Source organism: Carettochelys insculpta, chromosome 7, assembly GCF_033958435.1.
Source record: "Carettochelys insculpta isolate YL-2023 chromosome 7, ASM3395843v1, whole genome shotgun sequence".
NCBI lineage: Eukaryota > Metazoa > Chordata > Testudines > Carettochelyidae > Carettochelys > Carettochelys insculpta.
This window is the reverse complement of record NC_134143.1, coordinates 39,930,184-39,950,711: the sequence shown is the minus strand read 5'-3', so window position 1 is coordinate 39,950,711 and position 20,528 is coordinate 39,930,184. Positions and strand designations below refer to the sequence as shown.

At 44.4% G+C, this 20,528-nt stretch overlaps 1 protein-coding gene across 2 annotated transcripts in view; it reads left to right on the top strand.

Annotated features, from left to right (window-relative positions):
* Window positions 1-914: 914 nt before the first annotated feature.
* Window positions 915-20,528, top strand: part of SLC16A12 (solute carrier family 16 member 12) — a 56,532-nt gene continuing 36,918 nt past the window's right edge. For both annotated transcript variants that reach the window (XM_074999537.1, XM_074999538.1), the window contains exon 1: window positions 915-1,053. The gene's annotated coding sequence lies outside the window, so the exon portion shown is untranslated. The remainder of the gene's footprint in view (window positions 1,054-20,528) is intronic.

Genomic DNA, 20,528 nt, shown 5'->3' with positions numbered 1-20,528 from the left:
AGTGACCAGCCTTGTTGTGAATAAATCTGTGTCTAGCCTGCTCATCTGGACAGGTTTTGGATCTTAAAATCCATGGGAATGTCTCCAGTGCTTTACAAGCTGCTTAAAGTAGTGCGGAACGTGCTTGAGAGGAAAACGTTTGCTGGCTCACCTTGATTATCTTTTTCTGATTTGTCCTCCTTGCTTACTGTTTTTGGTTCTCTGTGCCTTACATATTGAGTCTGTTCTGGTCTGGCTATGGTCTGAAGAAGTGGGTCTGTCCCACGAAAGCTCACCTAATAAACCATTTTGCTAGTTGTTAAAGTGCTACTTGACTGCTTTTTGGCTTTGTAGGTCAGTTCTTTAGGAGCTGAACCGTAACAGAGGTAGCCCTCTTAATCTGTACTCCGACCAAACAAAACAGCAGAAGCGTAGCACTTGGAAGACCAGCGAAACGATTTATCTGGTGATGACTTCACCCGAGCTGAAGAAGTGGGTCTGTCCCACAAAAGCTCATCCCTGAATAAATCCTTTTCTTGGTCTTTAAAGTGCTGCATTTCTGCTGCTTTGTTTTCTTCCAGGGCTGTGTATTGCAGGGCCTGGAGCAGCACTGCTGGAATCATTCCGGAAGCACAGGTAGGCGGCTTGAGCATTAGCCTCCTAAACCGAGGGGCGCGCATGCAGCCCTCGCGGGGACCATTCCTGAGCGCAGGGGCCTGGACTCGGTGCCCTGCCGAGGTCCCTGCCCGCTCTCGCAGATGGGTGTGTGCAAACTGACCGCCCCTCCCCCGCCGGCTGGGAGACGCGCCAGCTCGGAGCTGGCTCTTCTGCCTCGCGGTTCAAGGTGTCTGTCCCCGTCGGAGCGAGCAGAGCCGGGGGCCGGGGGGTTGGTGTAATCCGGTTCCGGCGATCTAGGGGCCAGGATTTCGCTGTCACCTCGCTGCGGCTTCCCTGGCGCGCGGCTGATCTGCCCCGGGCAGCCCCTAGGAGGAGCCTGCGCGTGCCCCTGAGCCGCCCGGCCACTCGGGGCTGGAGCCGGCGCCGCTGCCGCAGCAGCAGCAGCAGCCACGCGCGGTAAGCGCCGCCGGGCTGGGCGCTGGGGCGGGGGCCCTGTGGGGTTGAGGGGTGTGTGTGTCATTTGGTACCGCGGCACCCACCGGCCCTCCAGGGAGTTGGACCGACCCTGCTGAGAGCGGGGGCAGGGGGTGTGTGAGCTAAGGGGTGTGTTGCTGAGGGTTGTGATGGGGTAAGGTTGTGTGTGTGTGTGGTGGGGTTGTGGGAGCTAACCGTGTGTTGCTGCGGGTTGCAGTGGGAGAAGAGGGTGTGTGAGCTAATGGGATGTGTTGCCATGGGTGAAAAGGGCATCTGTGTGTGTGCGTGTGTGTTGGGGTTGTGTAAGCTAATGGGGTGCGTTGTAAGGTTTGCAATGGGAGAAAAGGGTGTGTGTGTGTGTGTTGGGGATGTGTGAGCTAACAGTGTGCTGAGGGCTGTGATGGGGAAAAGTTTGTGTGTGTGTGTGTGTGTGTGTGTTGGAGTTATGTAAGGTGTGTTGTGATGTGAGAAAAGGGTGTCGGGGGATGTGTGCGCTAGCAGGGTGTGTTGTGATGTGAGAAAAGGGTGTGGGGGGATGTGTGAGCTAGCAGGGTGTGTTGTGATGTGAGAAAAGGGCGTGTGTGGGGTGTCTGTAGAGGGCTGGAAGAGGAAGAGCAGCCGGGGAGGATTAGAGCAGAAGTGTTGCTTGTGTGATGAGGAAAGAGTTGCTCTCACCTCTCCTGCCCTGCTGGTGATGCTGTGGCAGGAGGTGACCCCCAAGGCGCACAGCGGCCAGTGGTAAGCGGGTTGCCAGTGCTCTGCTATGAGATCAGCTGGGGGACCTCGTGGGAAAGTGGCTTTTCCCTGTATGTAGCCCCAGGAAGACATCTGGGTTGTTGTGAGATCAGCTGGGAGACCTCGTGGGAAAATGGCTTTTCCCTGTGTGTAGCCCTGGGAAGACATCCGGGTTGTTGTGAGCTGGGCGAGGCGCCGTGCAGAGTTGACTGGAACCCCAGCAGGGGAAACAGCAGGCTGGCTTGTCTGACTTGCCAAGGGCAGGACCCAGAGCTGCCAGGAGCAAGTCCCAGGGAGGGCAGCACATGGAGCTAATGGCTTTGGGTTTACTCGCTAGTACGGGTCTCAAAACACACGTTGCAGAGCCATTCCCTCACTTGCATTTACACAGCCTAGGTCGGCTCTGTCTACACAGCCACTTTCCCACGAGGTCTCCCAGCTGATTTCATAGTGGAGCCCTGGCAGCCCGCTTGCCATTGGATGCTGTGCATCTTGGGGGTTGCCAAGGGACTGGTGCAGTGCAGAGAAGGGTGTTGGGCCCTGGGCCTCCCAGGCAGAGGCCTGGGGCACGCCAGGGCCGAGGGTTGCTGCTCGCAGCCAGGCTGTGTCATGTGACTCCTGCCGAGCAGTGCCACATGCCAAAATAGCCTATTTTGAAATCTACTTAAAATAAGCTGGGCAATTGTGTACCACGAATCAGTAGTTTATTTCGAGGTTAGGGTGCTGTGTAGACATACACTTAAAGACTAGCACATTGATCAGGTCCTGAGCTCTCCTGGGTGAAACACCTTCCCTCAGATGAATAGAGCAGAAAAATAGAATCTGGGGTTTATATGCCGGGAAGGAGCGGGAGAGAAGTTGGGGAAGGCTTCCCTGTCGCTAGCAGGACCAGTTGTTGTTCAACTGTCCAAATTCCCAGGTGGCATCACTGAATGTGATTCTCTTGTTCCTTGTGACACCTGTGTGAATATACGGTTCCAAGTTCTGGAGATATTTCAAATATAAGAGTGAACACTGGAGCATATGCAGCAGGAGCTATGCCTTTGTAGTACAGTAGGGTTGTGACATTCGTGAGGGTTCAGTGTTGAGAACCCTTGTGGATGCTGAATTTTGTAAATAGAGCGGGCAGCTCTGGGCAGCAGCAGGGGAGATGGAGACCAGTGGTGGGGCCATGGGGAGCTGGGGAAGTGGTGGTAGCTGCCAGCACTCCCAGCTCTGGAGCCACAGGGAAGCTGTGGCTGCTGGTGCTCCCCGCCTCGAGCCCTGGGGAAGTGAGGCTGCTCACGAATAACTGAATTCGTGAATGTGGCACTTGCCAATGTCGTGACCTTGCTGTATGTAATGTGTGCAGAGCCTTAATTGTCTTTCTGTCAGTCCATTATCTAAAGACTTGATGATGCTAAACCTTAGTGCTACACATGGTCTTTACTGATTGACATAGTCCTATTGAAATCAGTGAAAGTAATTGATGATGGATTAATGTGGCCCATATGATTTGACAGGTTATTAAAAGTATAAAAATAAAAATGGTGACTCTATAAGGCCCAGTCCCACTGCCTGCTTTCTGGAGCTCTTCAGTGTTATGAGCAGTTGAGTGCTCAACATCTTTCAGGACTGAGTGAGCCCATGAGTATAAAATAATATATATGTGCAAATACCTTCAAATGTACTTATGCCTTAAATAGAGCCCTGTGGAGATACAAACTTGATATCTACATCTGTATCAACAATAATGATCTGCAGCTGTCCATGGATTAGCAGGGCTCTATCTATAAAGCTTAAATAATTATTTATTTGTACTTACGTATCATTAGTACACTTGATAATTCAATTAAAAACAAAAAAGTAAAATGAGAATACTTATAACGAGTTTTGGCTGAACTAGTGATTTTTGATTAATTTGCCATTAGTTTACTTTAAACTTGTTTAATCAAAAATTTCTGGAACATAGACTCACAGTGAAACATTTGGGATGAATTCAAGTATGTTTGCGTGATAACCTTTAGACTGCATTGATTTTTATCAAATTAACAAGCTAGTTGGAGCAGCCACTTTGTATTTGTTGTTATAGGTCTGTTCCTGGGGAGTAAGTGAAATAATATTTCCTTTAATGATGGGAAATTACAGGGAAAGCATGAAACTTAATGAAGTATAGCAGGATTACATTTTGCTCCTAATAGGTCTGTCATGCCTTTATTGGAGGTAATTTTGTTTTTATCATTACAATGCAATCTTTCTCACAAGTAGTCTGTAGTATTATCTGTTCCTTTTCTCTGCTATTTTATTTCAGACCCTATTTTTCCTTTATATTTTACTTTATCAGAGCACATTGCAACACCCTTTTTACTGATAAGCACTTTACAACTCACTCATTAAGTTTTGTTTAAAGTTATGACTGGGAATGGCATGAAATAAAATATCAGTTCGAGAGAGTGCGTTTTTATTTTACAAAGCTTTGTCAGAATTGGTTTAGCTACAAAAATTCAGGGAGGCAGGGCTTGTAAACCAAGTATTCTGTCTAGCTTTGGAGTTTGAGTATTCATCTCATACTTTTACCTAACACGTAGCTTTCAAAATACAGTTTTACTGACTGCTAAGGCTGACCAGATGCTGAAATTCTTTAGATCAAACCTATAAGGAGAGTGTTTTGTATATGTTTAGGCAGGCACATGGAACTGCCTTCCTTAGTTATCTGCTTGCAAAAGTCATTGAGTGCTCCAATGTTCTCATAGGATCATTTGGTGCAGGATTAATAGCTAGGTGTGTGCAGTTATGGTGACCACACTCATATGCTTATATGTATATTCAACAATGGGATTTTTTGCCTAGGTCAAGGAGCTAGGAAAGTTTGTCCTCCCTGATTTTATTTGAATGGTGGTTGGTGATCATTGTAATCCATTCCAGGAGACATTTACTGTACCCTTCATTTATTGCGGTATTAGTAGCATCCCTTTCAACCATTGTGGGTCCCAGGATAAAGTGGGAGGGGTGGGGTGGGGGGCCAGCTCCACACCCTGGAAGGTGTGGGGCCAAGAACAGAAGGGGTGGGGCCAATGGCAGTCAGTCCTCAGTGCTACCCCATCACCCATGCCCTCATAGCCACACCCACTCAGAGTGGTGTTTCTGTGGCATGTTAAAAGGGCCTGGGGGTTACTACCCCTTTTACACCCCTGCACCCTCAGCGGGTCTGGGTATGGGAGCTTTACAATTCCTCCTGTCGTGCAAGAGGGGCTCTTCACACTGATAGGAACTGAGTGCTTGTCACTGGAATGCATTGGGCCACTGGTTCTGGAAGCAGCTGTAGATGCTGAGTTCTTTTCCTTTATTGCCTTGATTGGTCTCAAGTACACAGGACCTCGGGCACAGCTGTATGCGGCGACCCAGAGAATGTGAGCCAATATTTATTCCCCTTTTGATTTTAGTCAGGGTTGCGGTCTCAAGGTCTACAGTTGAGTGCATTTCACTTCCCTTTGTGTAATATAAGTGGCTCCTGCTGGGTATCGTGGGTAAAATTCTGCAGTTCTTACACAATCTTCATGATGGCAAAAATTCCCTTGGGCTGGATTTTCAACTGGAGTGCAGGAGCCCCAGCCTAGCAGCAGCTATGGGTGGATTGTGCTGCAGGGGGACACAATGCTGCTGGGAGCTCTTGAGAGCACTGATGGCTGCTCTGGATGTAGCAGCTCCACTGGGAGAGGATGTAGCATCCACTTCTCTCTGCTGCTCCCTCCCCACTCTTCTCTGCCCTCCTTACAAATGATAGCATGAACAAAGACGTTAGCAGCAGCCCATTGGCTTCCATGAGAGTTTTTGTTGTCATGAAAACTAGGTGAGGAGTGCAAGCATTGATCCCTTACCACGAGTGCAAAACAAATGCATCTTTAAATTTCCCTTTGTAGGACGCATCCCATCATCCCTAGCCTTCAGACTGATCCTTCAGGAGCTGTGCTCTAGTTACAAAGTGAGGGGCGTAATAATAACTTAGCGGTATAGGGTTATTCTTCCTTTTGTACAAGCAAGACACAGCCAGTTCTTATTTCACTGGGAAGGGTTCATGTCATGTATAACAAACTCTGCACACATTTAGTTACCATATGGTACCTAGCTAACAGTGATCAATACCTGAGATCAGATAGCTCAGGCTGCATTTTACAGTGCCCTGCAGAATTCAAATATACCTGTGAAAGGTCTCCTTCAATAGTTGAAGCCAAATCTGGCACTCACTACCTGCAGACTTGGGAGTTGTGCAAACTTCAGAGGCAGTAAACCTTAGCTCAGCAGCAAGATAACTTAGCCAAAATATCCGTCTGCCCTTGGAGGCTCAAAAGCCTCTCCTGCCAGCCAGACCTGCACTGCCTCTGAGAGTTGTGGAGCTGCTGTGGAGCATGAGACCACAAGGTGTATATGATTTTATTAGAATCACTTTGCTTATCCCTGTTAAACCTGATTAGTTGCCTGTCATGCAGTAAATGATTGCATTTAAGAGTTTATGTAAGCTGCAAAGCGTGTGCGCTGAGCTGTCTTGCTTGCAAGGTTCTCCATAAAGTAGTGTACTCTGCTCTTCTGTGCTGTAGCACTTGTAACAAACCAAGCAATGCTTTCGTTTGGTTCCCTTCAGCTGTACTCTTTATCACTGGGGTTTACTGTATTGCTTCTGGATTTTTAATGTTATGTATAACTCAGTGCTATTGAAAGACCAAGTGCAGAAATACTATGAAAATGCAACTCAGAGCCAGAAGTGGGTATTTTACACAATTTAAATCTTGTTATTCCAACTGAGCCTGAACCCATCTTGGGGAAGGGGCAGCTGGGCTGGAACTGAGAGAGAGACAATGTCAGCTGATGAATGAGATGGGCATAATAAAACTTTAGAGGTTTAGGGTTATTCTTCCTCGGAGGGGCGACCAGTCCATATTTGCATGCTCAGTACTGCAATTTGGCACACAAGGTCACAACGCTACTCAGTTTTGACTCGGTTACACCTTGGTCCTTCTGGAGAGGTAGCCTGGCCAAATTTCCAGCTCTGGTTAGGGGCCAAGGAGCTGTTGAGCCCCTTGATGTTATCATGTGGCCACTGAGCTCTTCCCTGGCCTTCACCTCTCCTTAAACCCACTGAGTGCTGTGCTCGCATTCCCATGAGCACTCTTCTCCAATATATATTGGAACTTTGGATGGCACAATGCTAAAAATGAAATCCCAGTAAACTGCCTAGAAGTTTTTCAAAGACACCATAATGGAAGCTCAGCTTAAATGTACACCCCACATTAAAAATATTGTAAGAGAATCAAAGAAGTGCTGCCTTGGCTTAATAACCAAGTAAAAGAAGCAGTGAGAGATAAAAAGGCATTGTTTAACAAGTGGAAGTTCACTCCTAGGCTACATCTACACTAGCCAAAAACTTCAAAATTGCCATGCAAACGGCCATTTCGAAGTTTACTAATGAAGTGCTGAAATACATATTCAGCGCCTCATTAGCATGCGGGTGGCTGCAGCACTTCGAAATTGATGCGGCTCGTCCGCTGCGTGGCTCGTCCAGATGGGACTCCTTTTCGAAAGGACCCCAGCTACTTCGAAGTCCCCTTATTCCCATCTGCTCATAGGAATAAGGGGACTTCGAAGTAGGCGGGGTCCTTTCGAAAAGGAGCCCTGTCTGGATGAGCCACGCGGTGGTGAGCTGCGTCAATTTTGAAGTGCCGTGGCTGCCCGCATGCTAATGTGGCGCTGAATATGTATTTCAGCACTTCATTAGTAAACTTCGAAATGGTCATTTGCATGGCCATTTCGAAGTTTGGGGCTAGTGTAGACACGGCCCTAGTGAGGAAAATAGAAAGACACATAACCTCTGGAAGATGAAGTGTAAAAAGTATAATTAGGAAGGCCAAAAAAGAATTTGAAGAACAGCCAGCCAAAACTAACGAAGTTCATGAGTTTGGCAATTTTTTAAGAACATCAAAAGCAAGAAACCACAACCAATGGGACCGATGAACAATTGAGGTGCTAAAGAAACACTCAAGGAAGATGAAGGCATTGTGCAGAAACTAAATGAATTCTTTGCATCGGTCTTCAAGGCTAAGGGCTTGAGGGAGATTCCCACACCTGAGCCATACTTTTTAGGTGGCAAATCTGAGGAACTTTTCCAGGTGTCATTAGAGGAGGTTTGGGAACAAATTTATCAACTAAACAATAATAAGTCATCAGGACCAGATGGCATTCATCCAAGAGTTCTGAAAGAACTCAAATGTGAAATTGCAGTAATACTGACTGGGGTTTGTACTCTATCTTTTAAAGAAGCTTCTGTAACAAGTGGCTGGAGGATAACTAATGTGATGGCAAGTTTTAAAAATACCTTAAGGGTGATCATGGCAATTACAGGCTGGTAATCCTGCCTTCAGCCCTAGGCAAACTAGCTAAAACTATAGTAAAGAACAGAATTGTCAAGACACTGAGCTGAACATAATTTTTTGGGGAAGAGTCAGGATGATTTTTGTGGAAGGAAATCCTACTTCACCAATTTACTGGAGTTCTTCAAAGTGGTTGTGATGGGGCATCTGACCCTCACTGACCCTACCAGAATTAAAATCAATCTAGGGAGGCTGTTGGACTATATAAATAGGGGTTCCTAGGTTGGAGGAGAGAACAGAACACTCTTACTTCAGCTGTGGAGCAGGAGTGACCTGGCTGCTGGGAAACTAGAGGGGGTACCTTAAACAGAGCGGGCCTGGAGAAAGACAGGCAGAGCTGGGGAGATGTGGCCAGGCAAACTCCCAGGTTGAGGTGCCGCTCTCACAGAGGGAGGCAGAAGGTGGCAGGTCCAGTCCCTTGTCAATGATGAGTGGCCATTTGAGACTGCACTTGCCCCTAAGGCAGGGGCTAGATGACAACTGGCAGTGGGTCACTGAAGCAAGGTGGGGATGTGGGTTTTCAGGGTCCCTGGGAGGGTTGGACCCCAGAGTGCAGAGGCACTGCCACAGGGCAGTTCCATGAGGGAGGACCACTGGGGACTGGGAGGGACACAGGCCCTGCAGTATCGGAGAAGACGGGTAACAGAGGGCAAGACACCAGTCAATAGGGGAGCTCCAAGGCTTGAAGAGCTGATTCCTAGGGAGACCAGCAGGAGGTGCTGCACTTTGGAGTCCCAGCCTGCTACAGCGGTTGACAAGGGGGATCAAGTGGATCCCGTGTTCTTAGGTTTCCAGAAAGCTTTTGACGGGGTTCCTTACCGAAGACTGTTAAGCAAGGTAGGCTGTCAAGGGGTAAGAGGGACGGTCCTCTGATGGATTGATAGCTTGTTAAAAGATAGGAAACAAAGGTTTTTATTTAATTAGAGCTGTAGTCTCTTCTAGGCTCAGAAGCCTATCACGTGCCATATACAGTCATGACACAATGCAAATAAAAACAAATTGCAGCAGTACCTTGCCAGATGACAGACCAAATACACATCTAGCTTATTAAGTGGTGATACATGTTTAAAATAATCCCTCTGCCAAGACACACGAAATGAAAACCAGTTGACCAGAGTCTAAGCAGCAAATCCACTCTGCAAGGGCCTGGTTCATACTCAGTTAAGTAACTTCTGCACCTCAGGGACTGATTTGCGGTCCCAGGAAGCCCCTGTCTGGTGGTGTGAACGGAGAGATTAATGTTGAACTGGGGCTTAAATTTGCTAATTTCCCTGTCTGCATCATTTCAGTCACTTTCCCTCTGTTTCGTCATGCTGGGGTCACATTCATATTTTCAGCCAAAAGGAGAAATGGAGACTCTGTTGGATTCCTTACTCTCATGTACTTGTATTCTGTAGCGTGAAGAATGTGCTGTGTGCAGCATGGAGAAAAGAACTACAAAGAGCAAAAAATATTCACAGTATGTCATTACCCCCCACAGGCACTGCCTTCTGCGGTCGACATGTGACATTGCTCAACCTTCAGCACAGGAAGTTATTGGAGAACCATTTCATTGTCTCCGTTTGGTTTTGGTTTTTGCATGTGGCCGAGATGAAAATTGGCAGGGAACGCTGCACAACAGAGGCATCACTGTGCACGCCAGCAAGAGCCTATTTCCTGCAGAAACAAGCACTGTGTCCGTAGAGGACATGCTCTAATCCAGCAGTGTGCACAGAGCTGTCCTATCCGTAGGGCAAACTGGGGCGACCACCCCAGGCCCTGTTCGTATGGGGGCCCCATGGTGGCTGCCCCAGCCGTCCTATGGACTGGAGGAGGGACTACCTGAGGCAGGGCATGGCAGCAATTGTGGACAGCGGCAAAGCAGGGGGTCACTGCCCTTGTCCCACACGCCCTGTACTCACCACACAGGTGGTGCGTGCAGCAGTCTGTTCAGCTCTGCTGCTCTGTGCCCTCCCGTCCCACTGAGCTCCCTTTCTTCACAGCAGTGGGAAGCAGCTCCAGGGAAGCAGAGTTCACTAGGTTGGCCGGGCAGGGCGTGGTGCAGTGAAGCAGGCTGCTGTGCACGTTGCCCATGTGATGAGTGCAAGGATAGCACACAGATGCCCTCCCCTGGCTGCAGGGATTCAAGAGCTGGCAGCCAAGTGGAGAGGGCAGGCGGAAGCCGCTGTAGCTTTGCTGTGGTGGCAGCGAGAGCCCCTGGCCCGTTTTAAGTCATCTGAGAGCAACTGGGGGGTAAGTAGCGGAGGGAGATCCAGGTGCCGGTCTTTGATAAAGCAGGCCCAGGAATACCACAGGCCCATTCAACTCACTGCCTATGGCTTTGGGCAAAAATACCCATCTGTGCATAACTGATATTGAGATGGGATGAAGCCTTCATCCAGATACTTTCTGGTATAGTTTTCAACAGCTGTTTGTCTGCCAGTAGTAATAACACACTTCCAAGTGAGCTTTCATACGGGAAATTCTTAGACTGCATCACAAAGGCCTGCTTTCTGTAGGTGCTTTGTTGAGACTAGAGAGTAAAGCCCATGAGGTGCTTTGGATATCCTGGAATATAGGGCTGTCATTTGGTTAGCCTGGTTAGGAGCAAGTCCTTTTGCAATTAATTCCAGAATAGAGTGCGTATGAAGCACTTTAGTGATATATCAAAGCGTAGTTTCCTGCAATCAGCTCTAAGATCTTATTTAAAACTGAAGTACACCAGCATGCAGTCGTTCTCTCAAGGGGAATAACATCACAAGGCTTTGTGAAACACATGAAGCATATGTTAAAGATAAAATTTCAGGGCAAAAAGGGAGGCCACTTGCCTCACAAGGAGCATGAGGCAGTTTTGTACAGGTGAATGTGTCAGTTTACATCTGGTGAAATATATCACATTAAGGGTGCGTCTACACTAGGAACTAACTTCTAAGTTAACTTCAAAGTTAGGCACTACATCGAAGTAGCCAGCAGGGAGTCTACACACATTTTCCCTTATTTCGAAGTTAACTTCAAAGTAGGGAGCCCAACTGCAAAGTCCTTCAAAGTCCCAGGAATGGAGTAGTGCCCTACTTCAAAGTTTAAGTTCGAAGTAGGGTGTGTGTAGATGCGCAACTTCCAAGTTGCTTACTTCAAAGTAAGCAACTTCATAGTTATTTTTGTAGTGTGGACAGTCTAAATCTCCCAAAACACACAATCTTTGCCCCAAGGAGCTGGATATCCAAAGATACAAATATATATTAGATGTAGCATACGTACACAAGACAAGGAGTGTTGATAGTTGTACAGGTCTCATGACATTCTATTTATTACCACAGTTGGGTCAAAAGTCTAGGATTCCTGAAGTATAACCTCTTGGGAATGGCTCCTTAATGGGTAACCAAAAATGCTCCAAAGTAGTTCACATCTCCACAAGGAGCATTCAGTTAAGTCGGTGAAGATCAATGTACGTGCATTCCTGAGAACTGGCTACGGCCCACAGACTTTTAAAACATATCTAAATTGTGCTGCATTATTCATTTGCAGGTGAACTTTTTAATAATAAACCAGTGGCGGCTTCTAAGCTACCACAACATTGGTTCAAAAAGAAAGTTAATAGCTAGAGATGTCTACAATATTTTTCCACGTTCAAAATGAGAAAGGCAGTTAGAAATCATTGGGGATTAAGGAGAGAGCGAGGAAGAAACTGAAGCTGCACTTAAGGATGAACTATTTTACGAGCAATGTTTTTATTGTCTCTGTCCTTGTTTTCTGTTCATGAATTGTCCACGAGAAGATTGGAATGTGTACAAACTTGTTTGTTCATAATTTTTTGCCAAAGCATTTTCATGAGCATACAATATATGTGCCTATGGCTTATCTGAGAACAGCCCAGTATTAGTGCTTAAGCAATTATTCAATATTTAGAATTTAGTCATGTGGTTGCTCACATGAATCACATAGTAACATTTCCTCTTCTCTGAAGGGATGAAACTTGCTTTTATAAAAAGGAGAATTTCCAGAAGCAAACACATTTCACATTGCACATTTCAGGGGAAGAACTGAATTGGACAAAAATGATTTTTGGCTATGACATCTCATGTTTTTTCAGCTAAACCTACTTCTGCTAGAATCTCTGTCTTCACATACTACATCATTCTTGTTTCTTTTGATGTCTTGTCTAATAAGCTGGTTCAGGTTAAAAAGATTCACTTAATAAGGTTTATTGGTACTAGAATCTAGTTAACTGGACTGAGTAGAATAATAGGATAAGGGGATGGTTGTTGAGTCCCTTAAGAGCTTGATGCTTCTTAGTCTCTTTTTTCTGTGTTCAGCATTCACAGGCTGATATATTATTGACAAATGACCAGGCTAACCACCTGGTTAAAGTTGGCTGTGTGGTTCTCATAGAATCTGAGACGTAAAACAACATCATGATTATTTAGTCTGACCCCCTGCAGACTGCAGGCCACAGAACCTTGTGCACCCCCATGTAGGCTCGGTCTGTGTTTCTGAAGTCCTCAAGTCATTACTTAAAGAATTCAAGTTGCAGAGAATCTACCATTTACTCTGGTTCAGAACAGCAAGTGACCTTTGCCTCTCACTGGAGAGGAAGGTGGAACCTCCTCTGCCCTTCCCCCTCCTTCTCCAAGTTTCTGCCAATCTGACCTGGGAAGAATTTCCTTCCCAACCCCAAATATAGTGAATGGTTAGATCCAGAACAGTGGGTGAGAACCACCAGCCAGACACTTGAGAAAGAATTCTCTGTAGTAACTTGGAGCCCTTCCCATCTAGTGCCCCATCTCTGTCTAGTAGAGATATTTGCTATTAGTAGCTGTGGAAGAGCTATACCATCATATCATTCATAAACTTACCAACCTTAGCCTTGAAATAAGTGAGATGTATTGCTCTCCTTGGAAAGTTGTTCCAGAACTTCACCCCTCTGATGGTTAGAAAATTTTGTCTAATTTCACGTCTGAACTTTATGGATGACCAGTTTATCCATTTGTTGTTATGCCAACACTGGCCCTTAAATAAGTAAATAACTCCTCTGTCTCTGTAGTGTTGATTCCTCTGATGTATTTACAGAATGCACTCATATGTCCCCTCAGCCTTTGTTTGGGTAGGCTAAGCAAGAAAATCTTCGTAGGTCTCCTCTTGTAAAGCAGGTTCTCCGTGGCTCAGGTCATCCTAGTAGTTTGAATTCATCTTTTTTAAACATGGGAGACCAGAACTGCACATAAGGTTTCAGATCATGTCCCACCAATACCTAGTAAAATGGTAATAAAATGTCCCTGTCTCAACTGGAAATACCTCACCTAATGAATCCTAGGATTGCATTGGCCTTTTTCATGGCTGCATCATGTTGGTGGCACACAGTCACCTTGTTATTGACTAATATACCCAGGTAGTTCTTCTCTTCTGCTTCCAACTAGTAAGTCCATAGCAAACATTCTTATTATTAGTCCCTAAGTGCATTAACTTGCACTTTAAATGATACATTTTCATCCCATTTCTATTACTTTATTTTTCAGGGTGGTCTAGATCTTTTTGTATGACATTCCGGTCCTCCCCCATATTGGCAATGCCTCAACCTTTATCACCGACAGATTCTACTAATGCTGTTTTAGATGTTGGCTAACAGGTAGACATATGATTGTGCATGGTGGCAAACCTGTGACAACTTCTTAGAATGGCTCACTGATCAAGTTTAGCTGGGTGCTAGGAAGGAACATGATGCACTTGGTCCACTTCGCACCCCCTTATTATCATTCCACAGCCTGTAATCTGGTACTCAATGCTATAATCTTTTCTAAAGTGCCTGCCTGGTCAAATATTTTTCTTATAAACTTTCTAATCCATAGGCCAAATGGCTACGTCTATACTAGCATCTACACACATAATGCATTTTGTCAACAGAAACTGTTGACAAAAAAGCTGCGTAGATGCTCTGGGAGGCTCTTTTGTTGACAGAGCCAATCAAAAGATTGATTTGCTTTTATGTGTAGACATGATCTGTCAACAGAAGTTTTGCTGAAACATCTCTTCCAACAGTAACTTCTGTAGACAGATGCTTCTAGTGTAGACGTAGCCAATGATTGTACTTAGTGGGAGATATGTAAGCTTTTGTGCAGTTTTCTTGTAAGTGGTTCATGGGTAAATTCATAGATAGAGCCAGTCATTCTCTCCCTCTGTCTTTTCAGGCCCTTTTTGACCCTTCTCAAGTTTTTTTATTATTAATCCCTTAATTTCTTAAAAGATGACTCTCTAATCTCTAAGGCTATGTCTATACAACAAAGGTATTTTGAAATAAGATATTTTGAAATAGCTGTTTCAAAATATCTTATTTTGAAATTGCCCAGCTGCACACAAAATGCAGTTTGAAATAGCACCCAGTTGTTTCAAAACAGCATTTGAAATAGCTCTATTTCAAAATAGTGCCTTTACATGCCATTATGGTTTATTTTGAAATAGTGCTATTCCATGTCTTAATTGTGCCTATTTTGAAGTAGGCATTATTCTTCCTGCAGTGAGGTTTACTGACTTCAAAATAAGGTACCTGTTGTTTTGAATTTTATTTCAAAAAAGCATGCACGTAGTGTAGACACTCGCAAAGTTATTTTGAAATAACAGCTGTTATTTCAAAATAACTGAAGTGGAGACATGCCCCAAGAGTGCTGCCTCACAGTTCATTGACTTACTATCTCCTTCTCTTTGGCTAGCTCAGGCTTTCTTTCTTTTGCCTATTTCAGTGTAGCTACTATAGGTTGAACCTCTCTAGTCCAGCCCTGTCTTGTCTGGCATCATCTGTAATCCGGAATGATTTTAGTTTGTCGTATGACCACATATCATGCTTGTGGCCAAGTTTCCTGTCATCCCATAAAGTTTGTTTACATCCACCAGTCCTGGCTGTCAGTGTTCTGTGCTGTTATTTAGTACTAATGTACCCCTAAATATCTTCTAAGAGCCCAGTAAGCGGTGGAAGTATTGGTAGTGTGCTAGACAATATTTGACCACACATGGTCTTGCAAATTCTCTTGTTTGGCACAAGTCAGGTCCCAAAGGTGCCAGATGAGAGAGGTTCAACCTGTAACAATAAAAGAAAAAAATACATGATGCAGCTATTCTGTTGGTTTCCTGCCTCCTCAGCTCTGATGTGACATAATCTTTTTATATAAAAGATTTGTATTTGTTAGTTTTATCATCATGGACACACTCCCTTTTGTCCTTTCTTGTAGACCTTTAGTTCTGTGCATCTAACCTACTTACTGCCTGCTCTAGTATTCTTTCTGTTTTGGGCTAATCCTCTGTCTTCATGTGCAGTTATTTCTTCAAACATTCCCAGTGCTTACATATTCATAAATTCCCTGAATGTGAAACTTTGTCCTGGCACTTCCTGACAAGCAGTCTTGAGTGAGCTGCTTAAAGGCCATGTGCCCCTCACAAGAAATGGTTTCTGTTTGTGGCTCATTTCTGCCTGTGCAACATATGGCTTACAAACTAAAGTGCTCTATGGGCACACTGTCTCTGTGGCCCCTTTCCGTCTTGAGAGGTGGTGGTAAGCAGCAGCAGTAGTGAGGATCTATGGACAGTGTTTGAGTCTGCAGCTTTTCTCATGGCTTATCCATCCAATGGATTTGCACAGTCGATTGCAATAACCACGTGTCAGTCTATTTCTGCATTCTTGAGTCTGAGAGCTTTTCCTTCTAAGATGAAGTTCTTTTGCGTGGCTTGCACATATACTATACAAAGATGATGTGCCCTGTCTTAGCAATCATCACCACGTGTTTTGATCTGATGATGTACAGTCCCAGGATTTTGGATCGATGTTGAATTTTTTCATGGCATTTTTGCATTTGTCCTTGAATCTTAGCTTTGGTCTTTCTCTTGTTCTCAACCCACATGACAGTTCACCAAAGACGATTTCTTTGGGAAGACATTCGTCACCCATTCTTCTCACATGACCAAGCCATTGTAGTCTTCTGCTGTTGAGGAGTGCTATGAGGCTGGGTATGCCAGATCTTGACAGGACATCTGCATTTGAAACTTCATCTTGCCAGTTGATATTTGTAATTCTGCAGAGGCAGCAAAGGTGGAAGCTGTTCAATTTTTTTCTCCTGGTACAGGGATGTGGTCCATGCCTCAGAACCATATAGCAGCATACTCAATACACATGCCTCGTAGATTAGTATCTTTGTTTTCACTGTCAGCTTAGGATTGTTCCGTGCACGTTTCATAAGTCTGCCAAAAATAGTAGCTGCCTTCCTGATTCTGATGTTCAGTTCTTTGTCCGTGGATAGGAGATAGATTTTGAAAGAACAGAATGGAAATGGCAAGTCGTGGCATATGATCAGTGTGAGCATTTGTATGTTAACTCGTGGGGTTTGGAATTGATTATAAAGGGGAGGGGTGAAATGTGTAAAGACTGTAATTCTCCTACCCATCACAAAGTCAGTGGTTATGGGAGAGGAATATGGAAACTGCCTGCCTAGACTGCGATGGGCGTGACCTCAAGCAGTACCAGGCCTGGAAATCCCTGCAGATTGTCTCTGTAATCTCACAGCTCTTCCACGGTTTGCTCTGCTAGGGAGACAAGAGAGGCAGGTTTTTTCATAGCTTCAAAGATGCCTTAAAATTAAAAAAAAAAAAAAAAAAAGAAACTTACTGAGCAACTAGATTTGATATAGATTCTTCAGCAAGACAAACTTGGACGCTGAGCGTGGGGAACATGTCCATTTATTTCAGATGTGTCTGTTGTTCTTTGGTTCATGGTACATAATTTCTTTAAGAAAATAACCTATCAGTTGTCAACAGATCAAAGATTTGTACCTAGTTTCATAATGTGCTTATAGACTAATAGGTTCTTCCTATTCAGAGGTTGTTTTCGAAGGAAAACAAAGCCTTTTCTTTTGATCTCCACCTGTTTCCTTCTCTCCCATTTTAGTGTGTGACATTTCCTTCCAACATTGATACTATTGTTTTTCATGTTTGGGTTTGTTTGGTTTTTTTCTGAGTTTTTCAATCACTATTAAAAGAAATACAAGGTGCCAGAAAAGATGCATTGCAGTTTCATTCTTTGGACAGATATGATTCTCATTGAGTCCAGACTGATAGAGAACTTGGAATTTCCAGGTACTCTACCAAAAGAATTAACAGCTATTTGGAATCACATCGTTTATAAATCATTTCACCTACCACTGAAATACAACTACCTGTAATGGTGAAGTCTGTAATTTTAAAATTGCACACAATAACACCAACGCACTACTGAAGGGGAAGAATACTTTAACCAACCAAAATTAATGAAGTTTTTTTTTATGTAAGCAGAATGCGTTACCCATCCGCAACTGGCCAAGTTACCAGGGTGAATAGCTTTTCTCTTTGTGAAAACTGCCACTGAATCTTTAATGACATAAGTGGTCAGTAATTTGGTATCCCATCCAAAGTCTACACCGCATGTGACAAAGCGGGTTTTTGCCCAGCAAAGCTGATGCTTCAACATATCTGTTAGTCCATAAGGTGCCACAGGACTTCTTGTTGTTTTTGTGGACACGGATTAACATGGCTACCCCTCTGTTACATCCAAAGTATGATGTCTCTGTGCAGTCACACTGTGCACTTATCATGTGAGTGGGGCATTGATTCAACACTGCCTTCAAAGGTAGAATCCAGACTTTTGAGTCTCCAACTTTTACTTCCTGTAGCAGGTGTTTCCTGTGCTCCTCCATGTATTTCCTAACTAGGTTCACCAGTCTTTGTTTGTGAGATCAGACAGGAACACAGCCTAATGTGCTGCAGGTATTGAAAAATATAAAGATAGAAAATCACAATGAGATGACTATTCATATTTCCCCCTCACAATGTAGGATTGTTCCAAATAGATTAGGCAAAGCCACAAAAAGTAATATAAGGCACACCAGGGATGAGGCTGTCACATGGCCACCTCCATGTTTTATGAAATTTGGCTTATGAATATGCATGACTCAAAGATGCTTTAGACTAAGTACTTCATGTGACATCAATTTTAATATTACCATCTGCTGAATGAGTGTATCCTGTTTTTGTACATGTATCATTCTTTTATGTGAAGTTAGAAATATGGAGTGTGGATCTGTTTATAATCCTAAATGTGCTAATGAGGGCCATCAATGATGTCCCAGAACCTGGGTGGCTCAGTGATCGAGTCAACAAACGGTGAATAGCCTTGTTTATCTTGTAAGTCCAAACTGTTTGGTCCTAGAAAGACACATGGCCAGGGCACCTGATGCTGAAACCCATTTTGGAGCTGATAATTTTTCACTTCAGGTGAGAAAAGTCTGAACTAAGCACAAAGAATTCCACCTTTGGGCAAAAGGGATAAAAGGGGGAGAGGGACAAAGAACAGGGTGTTGCTAGCCACCAGAAGACCCCACTTTTTACCACCTAAGATGACTGCTGGAAACATCTAAGACTGAACACTGGGGAAGGATCAGGCTCAAGCTTGGGGGCCTTTCAAAGGTCTGGGGCAGGTTAGATTAAAAAAAATCTGTCTGGGATGGTGATAGGTCCTGCTGTGAATGAAGGGGACTGGACCCAATGACTTCTCAAGGTCCCTTCCAGTTCTATGATATTACTAAGCTGGGAGAATGCTTACCTTTGTGAAAAAGAAGTTTAGAACAATTGTTTAGGGTAAGATATGTGGGTAACAAGTTTCTTGGTGGATTAGAACTAGTTAAGCATTTTTGTTCATTTGAATTTAGTAACTTTCTTGATCTGATTTAAGCCCTACTTTTTATGTTTAATAAAAACACTTCTGTTTATTACTAAGCCCAGTGTAAATAATTGTTATGGGGTGACTGGGGGGGTGGCTGGGAGGGGGCAACAACCACTGTGAACCTCTCTTTTTCTTTGATAGAGAGGGCTGACCTGGCCTTAAAATCTTTCCTCATGTATAACTTTTACACAGGGTAAATTGGATTTGTTTGGGGTTTTAGTCCCATTTGGGGATTGGTTTCTTGGGTGCTGAGTCCTTATAGCTGAGTGGGTTCAGGATGTGGCTTGCTCTGCAGTGGGATGGTAACCCCAACTCTGTGCCTAGTCTGGGGGAGACCAGAGGATCTGTCCCAGAAGTACAGGATGATGAGGCACCTCAGAGACCAAGAAGGCAAGTGTCAGTGGCATGAGGAGCACACCCGAGGACAACTCCAAAGTGATTTTTGTGGTTCACCTCATCATAGAGGCTTCCAGCACTTTCCTAATAAAACACAATTACTGAAGTGAAACCCATTTCAGAGTACTTGCTGTATTTCTCTGAGAGCTGCTTTCAGGTCACAACACTTAATATTTTAAATAATGTTCCCATTAACTTATTGATAATTAACCTTATTGCTGGAATGACTTTGTGCAATACAAAATGTTTACAAAATGCCTAATTTTATACCAGCGATTTGCAGAACTGTGGGATTAACACCAACTCTAGAGAACATCTTAAGAATCTACAACTACTACTTAACCTTTGTACTCCACATGGAGCATAGGTCATCTACAAGTCTCCTCCACTTCTCTCTGTCTTGTGACAAAACTTCTGGCTGGCTCCAGGAGTACTCCAGTTGTTGTCCTTCAGTCTCAGTAGACATTTCCCATATTGTCCTAGGTCTTCCTCTTTTGCATTTTCCTTGCAGGTTCCACGTGAGAGCTTGCTGGAAAAATTTAAAAAATGGAGGAGTAGGTTCTTTGAAAAAGCCCAGCTTACTCAGGGAGAGAAAATAGAACTTTCCATAAAAGACGCTCTTCTCTGCTTTCAGGAAAGTCTTCAGGGAATCAAAAAATATACTGTATGTCCTCCAGCTAGGTCTGAGATTTTCAAGTGTTGTGAAAAAGTTATATATTTTGAGTTATATGTGTGTCATAGAATCATAGAATCATAGAACACTAGGACCGGAAGGGGCCTCGAGAGGCCATCGAGTCCAGTCCCCTGCCCCGACGGCAGGACCGACCACTATCTACACCATCCCTGATAGACATCTATCTAATCTGTTCTTAAATATCTCCAGCGAGGGAGATTTCACAACCTCCCTTGGCAACTTATTCCAGTACTTGACCACCCTGACAGTTAGGAACTTTTTCCTAATGTCCAACATAAACTTCCCTTGCTGCAGTTTAAGTCCATTGCCTCTTGTTCTCTCCTCAGAGGTCAAGAAGAACAAGTTTTCTCCCTCCTCCTTATGACACCCTTTAAGATATCTGAAAACCGCTATCATGTCCCCCCTCAATCTTCTTTTTTCCAAGCTAAACAAGCCCAATTCTTTCAGCCTTTCTTCATAAGTCATGTTCTCCAGACCTTTTATCATTCTAGTTGCTCTTCTCTGGACCTTCTCTAATTTC